The 8,655-nt window shown below is 46.9% G+C and overlaps 1 protein-coding gene across 1 annotated transcript in view; it reads right to left on the reverse strand.

Annotated features, from left to right (window-relative positions):
* The window catches only part of LOC108282751 (BMP/retinoic acid-inducible neural-specific protein 1), a 169,396-nt gene extending 161,868 nt beyond the window's left edge, over positions 1-7,528 (reverse strand). The window contains exon 1 of the mRNA XM_017498752.2: positions 7,090-7,528. The gene's annotated coding sequence lies outside the window, so the exon portion shown is untranslated. The remainder of the gene's footprint in view (positions 1-7,089) is intronic.
* Positions 7,529-8,655: the final 1,127 nt, after the last annotated feature.

The following is an 8,655-nucleotide window of genomic DNA, read 5'->3' on the forward strand; positions in this document are numbered from 1 at the left end:
TCACTCTGTCATCCAGGCTGGACTACAATGGTGTAATCTCGGCTCACTGCAATCTCCAGCTCCCAGGTTCAAGCAATTCTCCTGCCTCAGCCTCCTGAGTAACTGGATTACAGATGCATGCCACTACGCCCGGCTATTTTTTGTATTTTTAGTAGAGACGGGATTTCACCATGTCCGTCAGGCTGGTCTTAACCTCCTGACCTTGTGATCTGCCCACCTCAGCCTCCCAAAGTGCTGGGATTACAGGTGTAAGCCACTGTACCTGACCGCAACATTTTCATAGAGTCAGGCAATAGACCTTCAATGAAGGAAGCCACAGCTGGGTCCTTCTAAATTTACAGAAGGCAAGTCTGGAGAGAGAAAGATATGCTCTTAAGGAGGTCTAGATATATAGTTATAGGAGCCAGGACTGGAATCAAGTACCCTGAGTCCCTGTGCTCTTATTGTATGAAATTCTGAATTAATGGGGATATACAACAAAAAGATACAGCCTGTGATCTTGAGACTTATAGTTACCGTCGACATCCTCCTCACCACTATCACTACTGATGTGTCTTCCTTTAGACTTTCCCTTACCCAAAAGTCTCCCAGACCTTCTCAAGTGACAATTATCAATTTATCACGAATAATTATTTATAAATTTGCAGATCTGTACTATTAGATTGTCAGCCCCTAGCAAGATTGATCACCATAACGCCCAAGTCACTTTGTCCAAAGCCTTTCCAAGACAAGAGATGCAATAAATATTTGCTGATTCAAAGTGAACACTTCCAGCTTTCATCCTTTTTCACAAGACTCCATTTAATTACTTTATCCACACATATTCATTCTTTTCTCCCTTTTCTATCCATTTCCCCTACTCTTGTTTCTCTTCCACCGTTTAGATTGATGTATCTCCAAGGTATGACATTCAGAGCAGGACTAGAAATTAAAATGAGAAAACTTGAAATTTGATTTAAAATGGACATCATAAAAACCCACCAAGAGTACCTGACAATGACCTTCTGTCAATTCTCAAACTCTCCTTAGTCCTCAAACTCTCTGCCTTACAACCAGAGATGACAAGGAAAAGATGTCAAAACTTCTCACTCTCTTGTACAGCCCATTGTGATCTGCCCTGCCCACCTTCCTAATTCACTTTCGTGTCAATTTCCGAAGTTGAAAGCTTCAGCCACACTGGCAGCTAGTCCATCTCTTGGACTTCCTCAGCTTGTCCCAATGAGGTGATGCTGTGGTTTGTTTTGTTTTGTTTTTTGAAACAGGGTCTTACTCTGCTGCCCAGCTGTAGTGTGGCAGTGCAGTCACAGACCACTGCAGCCTCAATCTCTCAGGCTCAAGTGATCTCAACCTCAGCCTACTAAATAGCTATGACTATAGGTGCCCAGCTGGTTTTATTATTATTACTATGTTTGTAGAAATGGGGTCTTGCTATGTTTCCCAGGCTGGTCTCAAACACCTGGGCTCAAGTGATCCTCCCACCTCAGCCCCCTAAAGTGCAGGGATTACAAGCATGAGCTACCAAACCTGGCCGACCCCATTTTATTCTTCTCTCTGCCTCTAATGCTCTTTACCCACAAAATCACATAGCTGGTTCCTTCTCATTTAAACCTCAGTTCCAATATAACTTTCTCAGAGAAGGATTCTTCTGGCTACTCTATCTAAAATTATACCATTCACATTCCTTTCTAGCTTATTGCCATAATTGGTGGTGCGACATTTAATAAAATTATTTTGCTTATCAATTTGTTTACTCATTGATTATCCGTCTCTCTCCACTACAGTGGGAGCTTCATGGAAACAAGACCACGTTCATGCTACATTTCCAAAGTCCAGATCTACGCTATTCAATTCAGTAGCCACGAACCACATATAGCTATGTAAATCAAAATAAAAATTAATATAAGTTAAATTAAATATTCAGTTCCTCAGCAACACTGTCGACATTCCAAGTGTTCAGTAATCATACATGGGTAGTGGCTACCATATTGGACAGCCCGGAAAAGATGTCCATCATCACTGACAGTTCTATTTGACAGCTTGTCTACAGCAATGTTTGGCAAACAGTAGGCACCCAATAAATATTTGTTGAATAAATCCTCACTCAATTTCAGGTCATCCTTCCCTTTTGTTGTGGCATGTAAGCCCTAAAAGTGAGGTAAACTTGACAATTCCCCTAGGACAGTATTGAGGGTGCCAAGAGGCCTCCAAGCAGAGGCTACAGAAGACAGGGCTGTGAAGACAATTCCCTCTATTCTGAAAGAAAATAGTTATGAAATAATTACGTTTTCATAATATTTGAAGAACTGATAACTGGAAGTGAATTACACTTGTACAATTTCAGAGACACATGGATAGAAGGATGATTTAGGGGCAAAGTAAGAAAATATTCCAACAAAGCTCTTCAAATATGACATAGGCTGGTTTGTGCGGTAATGAACTTGCTGTCACTAAAAGTACTAAAACTGAGACTGAACGGTCATGCATTATTGGCATCACAAAAAGGACTTGTCATTCCTGAAAATGGAGAAAAGTTTAGCTATTGAGAAACCTTCAGAGGTTTTCTTTGATCCAGTGGCTCCATGACAACTTCCTACCATCATTTCAAAGAGTTCATAATACGTCCCAGCTATTCCTAGCATCTATTGAACAAACCAATGTTGCCAGTCATTCATAACAGTTACCATTAACTCAGTGATCCAGTGAAAACAGCAGTGATGATGCAGGAAAGAAGACAGATTCAAATGCTAGCTGTGATGGTTGTGTGACCTTGGTCAAGGAGTCTATCCAGCCAGGGCTTCATTTTCCTCTTCTGTAAAAGGGGCCGTATCTGCCCCACTCAGAGGAAAGAAGGACTATATGAGAGAACAAAACTAAAGACCTTGGATTACAGGAAGTCAATGTTCACTTCCAAGTAGGGTCTAATTTTTATCTGTCTGTATTATCATTGGAATCGTCATATTCTTGATATGGGCAAAAATGCCATAACGGTATTGCTTTAAATGAATATGAAGCAATTGTCAGCTAGAAAGTGTGAGAGACGGAGAGAGGACAGCTGCTATTGAGATGCAACATGAAATGCAAGGGCAAATATTTATAAAGCAACTACTCTGTGTCAGACCCTGGAATATAAAGATGCTTCTTAGACCATCCTGAAGAGGGTAAGATAGACCTATACCCCAGGCGCTATAAAGCAGGGCAAACGGAGACACAAACTAAAATAGAGTTTCAGATAAAATGGTACACAAACATCGAGTGATAAAGAGATTAATTCCAAAATAAGGTATTGAGAAGATTCCTTAGAAGGGTCATTTGAGCTAGATGTTGAAATATGGGTAGAATTTTGTTAAAAGTCATGGCCAAATGCAGGACATGGAGGAAAGAATAATAAAGATGGTCTTTGCAGAAGGGAGCACTACTGGAGAAATTATTTGAAGAATGACATGTAGGGACTTGTCTTTTTCACATGACCTCCATCTTGTCTTTAACATGGTTTCCAATAGTTCAGCAGCCCATTTGTTAAGCTGCATTTCAGCAAGGGAAAAGCAGGAAAAGAAGGGTAGGGTATGTCTAACCTTGATGGCCTGTTCAAGTGATAATGTACTGGTGATTTCCTCTAAGAAATTGGGAGGAGGAACGAGAGAGGTTGCAAAGCAAAAGATGTCTCATTGCACAACTGAAGGACCTTTGGGCAAAGACCTTTACAGAAAAATAAAGGACTTTATGATCAATAACATAAACTCTTGCATGCACTAAGAAAGAGATGTTGAATTTGAACTGATCAGGGTAGGGTGTTTTTACAGTCGCTGCCTGTACCAGAGGCAAAGGCATTCATTGCAGCCACAGCTGGGTCGTCTAAACTCAACGGGGGCCCAACAGCTGATTTGGAATCTCTGAGCCGTTTCTCCTTGGTTGAAATGGAGTCACAGCTCCCCCTTCTGGGAGCTAAAGTGCCATCTAGCCCCGGAAAATCCTGCATGGAAAAGGCTCTATTGCGGATGGGCCTAAAACCCCCCATGTTTTTCAGTACTTGCCAGCACCCCGAAAGAGTTATCTAGAAGTCTAAGAGCACACTTTTGAGTGAACTCAATTCTGACTTCTCCAGGGTCTCTCTTTCACAGGGCTTTACGTTTCTCCTTCCCTGGAGTTCGTGAGTCCTAGTCTTCACATGGGAGATGCTTTATATGAGAGAACACAATCTGGTGTGGAGGTTCTCTTTTTTGGAAATGTAGCAAGTAGAAAAAGTTTCTGGATCTTTGTGTCCACATGTGTGTAAGCACACCTATGCATGTGTGCTTGCATGTGCTCCTGTGCCTATAACATGTAGAAATGTATAGGGGTGAGATTCTAATTAATATAAAGAAATTAGTTTGCCCGAAGCATTTGCATTGGTGGATAGGTGTACATTTTGCTCTCTAGAAAGCAGTGCATTTCTTAATAAAAAGCTCAGATACAGACCAGACACTTTGCTGGGGTCTGCCTACTAGTCATAGTCAGTACTGAGTCCTTACCTGGGTAATTCTCTAAAGATACTGGAAAAGGAATCTATGTTTCTCTCCCTCTCTCTGTCTCTCTTCCCCGCCCCCACCATCCCATGTGTCTGTGTGTGTGTGTGTGTGTGTGTGTGTGCACGTGCATTGGACCTTTTCTCTTTGGGGTCATGTTTCCAGATAGAAAAATCTTGAAATCCAGCTCTGAAAATATGAAGTTTGATGAGGGACGACAAGCAATTGTCTGGCTTGGGATCATGGTGGCAGGGTGGCAGCACAGGGGTGTGAGCAGTATACAGTCCCAGGCAGTATGGGAAGAGTAGAAAGGGTATTGATCTAGCTGATAAGCCTAGATTCTAGTCCTGGGCATGCCACTAACTCACTACCAAATGTTGGGGAATTCTCATTCCCTCTTTAGGCCACAGGGTCCTGTCTTTCTGCTCTTTAACATTCCTTCCAGCTTCAATTGTCTACGAATTTGGAAAGAGAGTAAAGGAGGCAGTTCCCCAAAAGGGGTCTCCTCCTAGGCCCTAATACCTCCTACCCAAGATAATCAAGGGAGCTCTGCTCTGACATGATTTTCCTAAAGGAGATTTTCTGTGGCTGTGTGAAGGCTTCAGCCTGAGGTATCAGCCTCTGGACAGAGAATGGTATGTCTGCAAGTGCCTGCAGGTAGTACCCACCCACCAGGGCAGGTTCCTACAAATACGTTCGCTTTTATCTCTCCCCAGAAATATATATATATATATATATATATATATACACATACACACATATATATGCGTGTGTATATATGTAGATATATAGATTTTTTCCTAGAATATATATGTGTAAATTTTTTACGCCAAGTATATTTCTACTTTTTTCCCCTAAGGTTTTCAGTGGCCCCTCCAAGCTGAGCTAAATGCGAAGCTGTGTCCCAGTGTCACAGCCCTTTTCTTCTCCTAGCCTCCCTGCCTGAGAGCAGAACGGCTGCCGCTTACCTTGAGAAAGTAACAGCTGCCGAGTCTGGAAGCCATGCTAACAGCAGTAAAACTCAGCATTTTTGCTGAGTAGGGCAAGCCTTTAAGAGGCAGCTGGGAATCAAATCAATGGCTGGCCCCAGAGCCCAAGCCCAACAGTACCAAGGCAGGGTGGCAGAGGGACCTACCTAGAGAGCCTCCCAGGAGGTGGAGGAAACAAGAAAGAGGGCCTTGACCCAAACTGCTTTTCTGGCTGAGATTCTTCCACCGCCCACCTGCCCTTGACAGTATTTTGGTGCCAAGTGAGAGATGCAATGTGCAAACCGACAGCAATTTAAGTCAATTACTGCCACATTCTGTCATGGGTTCCCCACTCACAGCCCCTTTTCAAATCGTAGATCTCTCCCAGTACTGAAATAATTCTCTCTCTCTTTCTCTCTCTCTCTCTGTCTCCCCCCACCTCTCTGCCTTCTCCCAATATCCTTCTAACTCCAGTGGAGCCATGGAGAGGCATATTTAGGAAGAGATTCTCTGGGGGCTTCCCTGACTGAAATGGGGAAAGATGAATCTATCTTAGGAAAGTGCCCCATCCATCTCCTTCCATATCATCCAGAGCTGCCCTTAAATGAAATTTCCTCTGAGACCCTTTGCATCTGTGATGGATAAGCAAGTCCCCGAGGACGCTTTCTCCTTTTCCCTAAGGGGGATCCATGCAAACTTGCCCAGATCCTCCCCCAAAGCACCAGAAGCCTGAGGGGCTGTGTTGATTGCCAAGAGGGAGGCAGGGTAGATCCCTATCCCAGACTTGCCAATCCCCAGATAAGGAGCCCAACACCGACTTCCCCCTTTCTCTGTCACCCACTATCCAGTGTCTCCAAATTCCCATCAGAATCCTGGAGTCTGCCCAGTGTGGAATTTAAAGTGACAGCGTCTCATTTGTCTCGGGGCTTGGCCATGTCTCTTTCATACTAAGCGGTGGGTCCCAGCGTAGCAGGATTCCATCGTTTGGAGGAATTTTCCTTCAAGGGTACCAACGCTGGGCTAAATAAGGTGTCATCTACATACAGCCCCATAATTCTCCCTAAATCCCAAGCCCAGAGCCCCTAGAGGAAGTCCACAGTGGGTTTCCCGATGACTACGTGATCTTATAGTAAAGGGGTCCCATTCCGTGTAACCTGGAGAGATCTCATTAAAAAGACACACAAGCGCACACATACAAACACATACGTACAAACATGCACACACACATCGCGCCGTAAGTAGGTTATAGAACCTCTCTCTCTTCACCCCTCCCATACACACACACACACCACAAACACACGCATCAAACGCAAACGACGCCGCACACGCACACTCACACTAGCACCACACCAAGTTCCCACCATGGTGCACACGTCGGGAGCGCGCGGGGACACACACACCACTCACTCCAACCCGCAGTTAACCCTTCCAGCCCTGGGCGCAGGAACCCCTTCCCTGGAGCCGGAGAAGACTTGGAGGCGGCGGGGTGGCCAGGTGACCATCGGACGAGGGTGCCGGGAGGGGGAGGGGCGGGGCGCGCGGGAGGTGCCCCGAATGCGGTCCGGGGCCGGGTCCAAGGGCAGCGGGGCTGCAGGGTGCTCTACCCGGCGCCGCCTTACCTGGAGTCAATGTCCGTCTTTGGCGGAGAGCTGCGGGCGGACGCTTTTTATTCGGCTCGGTGGGAACTTGGGAGAGCCCTGCGTCCAGCTCGCATTCCGGGGACGGCGCGGGGACTGCAGGCGTGGGGGTACCTGGCTCCTAGCAGCCTGGCTCATACTCAGCCGTCAAGTCCCCTTCGCTGGTCCCGAGGACAGGCATGAATCCCGGCTCCGGAAGGCGCTCCCCACTCCCTCTGCCTCCTGGCTCTGGCGCTCTCCTCGCTCTGGCTCGCTCTTGCTCGCTCTCTCCCTCTCTCGCGGGTTCGCTCGCCTGCGCTCTCCTCCTCCCCCCGCGCCGGATCAGTTTGCAGCCGTGGGGACCGGGAGCGCGGCGGCTGGCGAATGGAGAGGGAAGTCCAAGTGCGCCGCGGTCTCCGGCGGGGAGCAGCGGAGGCCGGGCTATGCGGGGGGAGGGACTTAGCCGGCGACTGCCGAAAATGAATGGGGGAGCAGAGGCCGGGGGGCGGGGAGGGAGGAGCCGAGCGCAGGCTTGCTTCAGAGGAGTGTTTTGTACATCTTTAGGCGGAGGAGGAGGAGAAGCGAGAGGAGGAGAGTCGGAAGGCCGCCTGGAGGGGGGGCAGGAGGGGGCTGGGGGCTGAACTGTGGGGAGTTTCGTGGGTCTGGGGGTGTCGGGTGTTGTGTCTATGTGCACGAGCATCCGAAGGGACCGTGTATCTGCGCAACCCCAGGATCCTGGCGCTCTTGAGCGTGACTGTACTGTGTGCGCCACGAGTACCTGAGTGTTTCTGGGGCCCGGGGTGTTCCCATGGCCGCGTGTATCCATCGAATGCGGGTTTTGTCTCGGGAGGTGCCCATGTGGGTCCGCTTGTGTCTGCGCGTCTCTCTGTGAGTGTTTGGCACTGTTTGTTTCTCTTGGTGTGTAGGCGAGAGCCCACATAACCTCCCAGAATGAAGCAAGAGCTTCTCTACGTAGGCAGGATGTAGGAGTGAGAAGCTGAGGGGACGCGAAGTTCTCTGGAGACCACCAGAGGCGGAGAAGGGGTGAGGGTACAGGGACTGAGACATGAAAATAAAAACCAAAAGACTCCGCAATCAGCCTGAGAGGTCCCTAACATGGGGCCTCTCCCTGAAGCGGAAAATAAAGCCCTCGTATGATCTAAATTCCCACACAGTGCACATTCTGTATGTTTGTTTACTTTGCTTCCCTTCTGATTAAGCCAAATCAGCAATGCAGAGTCCTAGTCCCTTGAAAATGAGGCAAGAATAGAAAGCATTAAAGTGACCACACGGAAGGGCAGGAAGGCATAGGAAAAGATGATGGAAAATATAAAGAGCCAGATTCAGTAGACGTGCAGGCTAGAGAGAGGTTGGAGTCCTGTGACTGTGTGGTCTTGGCCAAAATACTTACCCCTTAAGCCTCAATTCCTTGTCTGTTTAATAGAATAACAATATATCTACCTATCTAACAGGGTTGATGTGGAATTGTAATCAGTTAATGTTTGCAAAGGCACTTAGACTGCACAAGAGTTAATGTATGCAAAGGCACTCAGACTGCTCCCTGACACC

This window comes from Cebus imitator, unplaced genomic scaffold (genome assembly GCF_001604975.1).
Source record: "Cebus imitator isolate Cc_AM_T3 unplaced genomic scaffold, Cebus_imitator-1.0 Scaffold250, whole genome shotgun sequence".
NCBI classification, from domain to species: Eukaryota; Metazoa; Chordata; class Mammalia; order Primates; family Cebidae; genus Cebus; species Cebus imitator.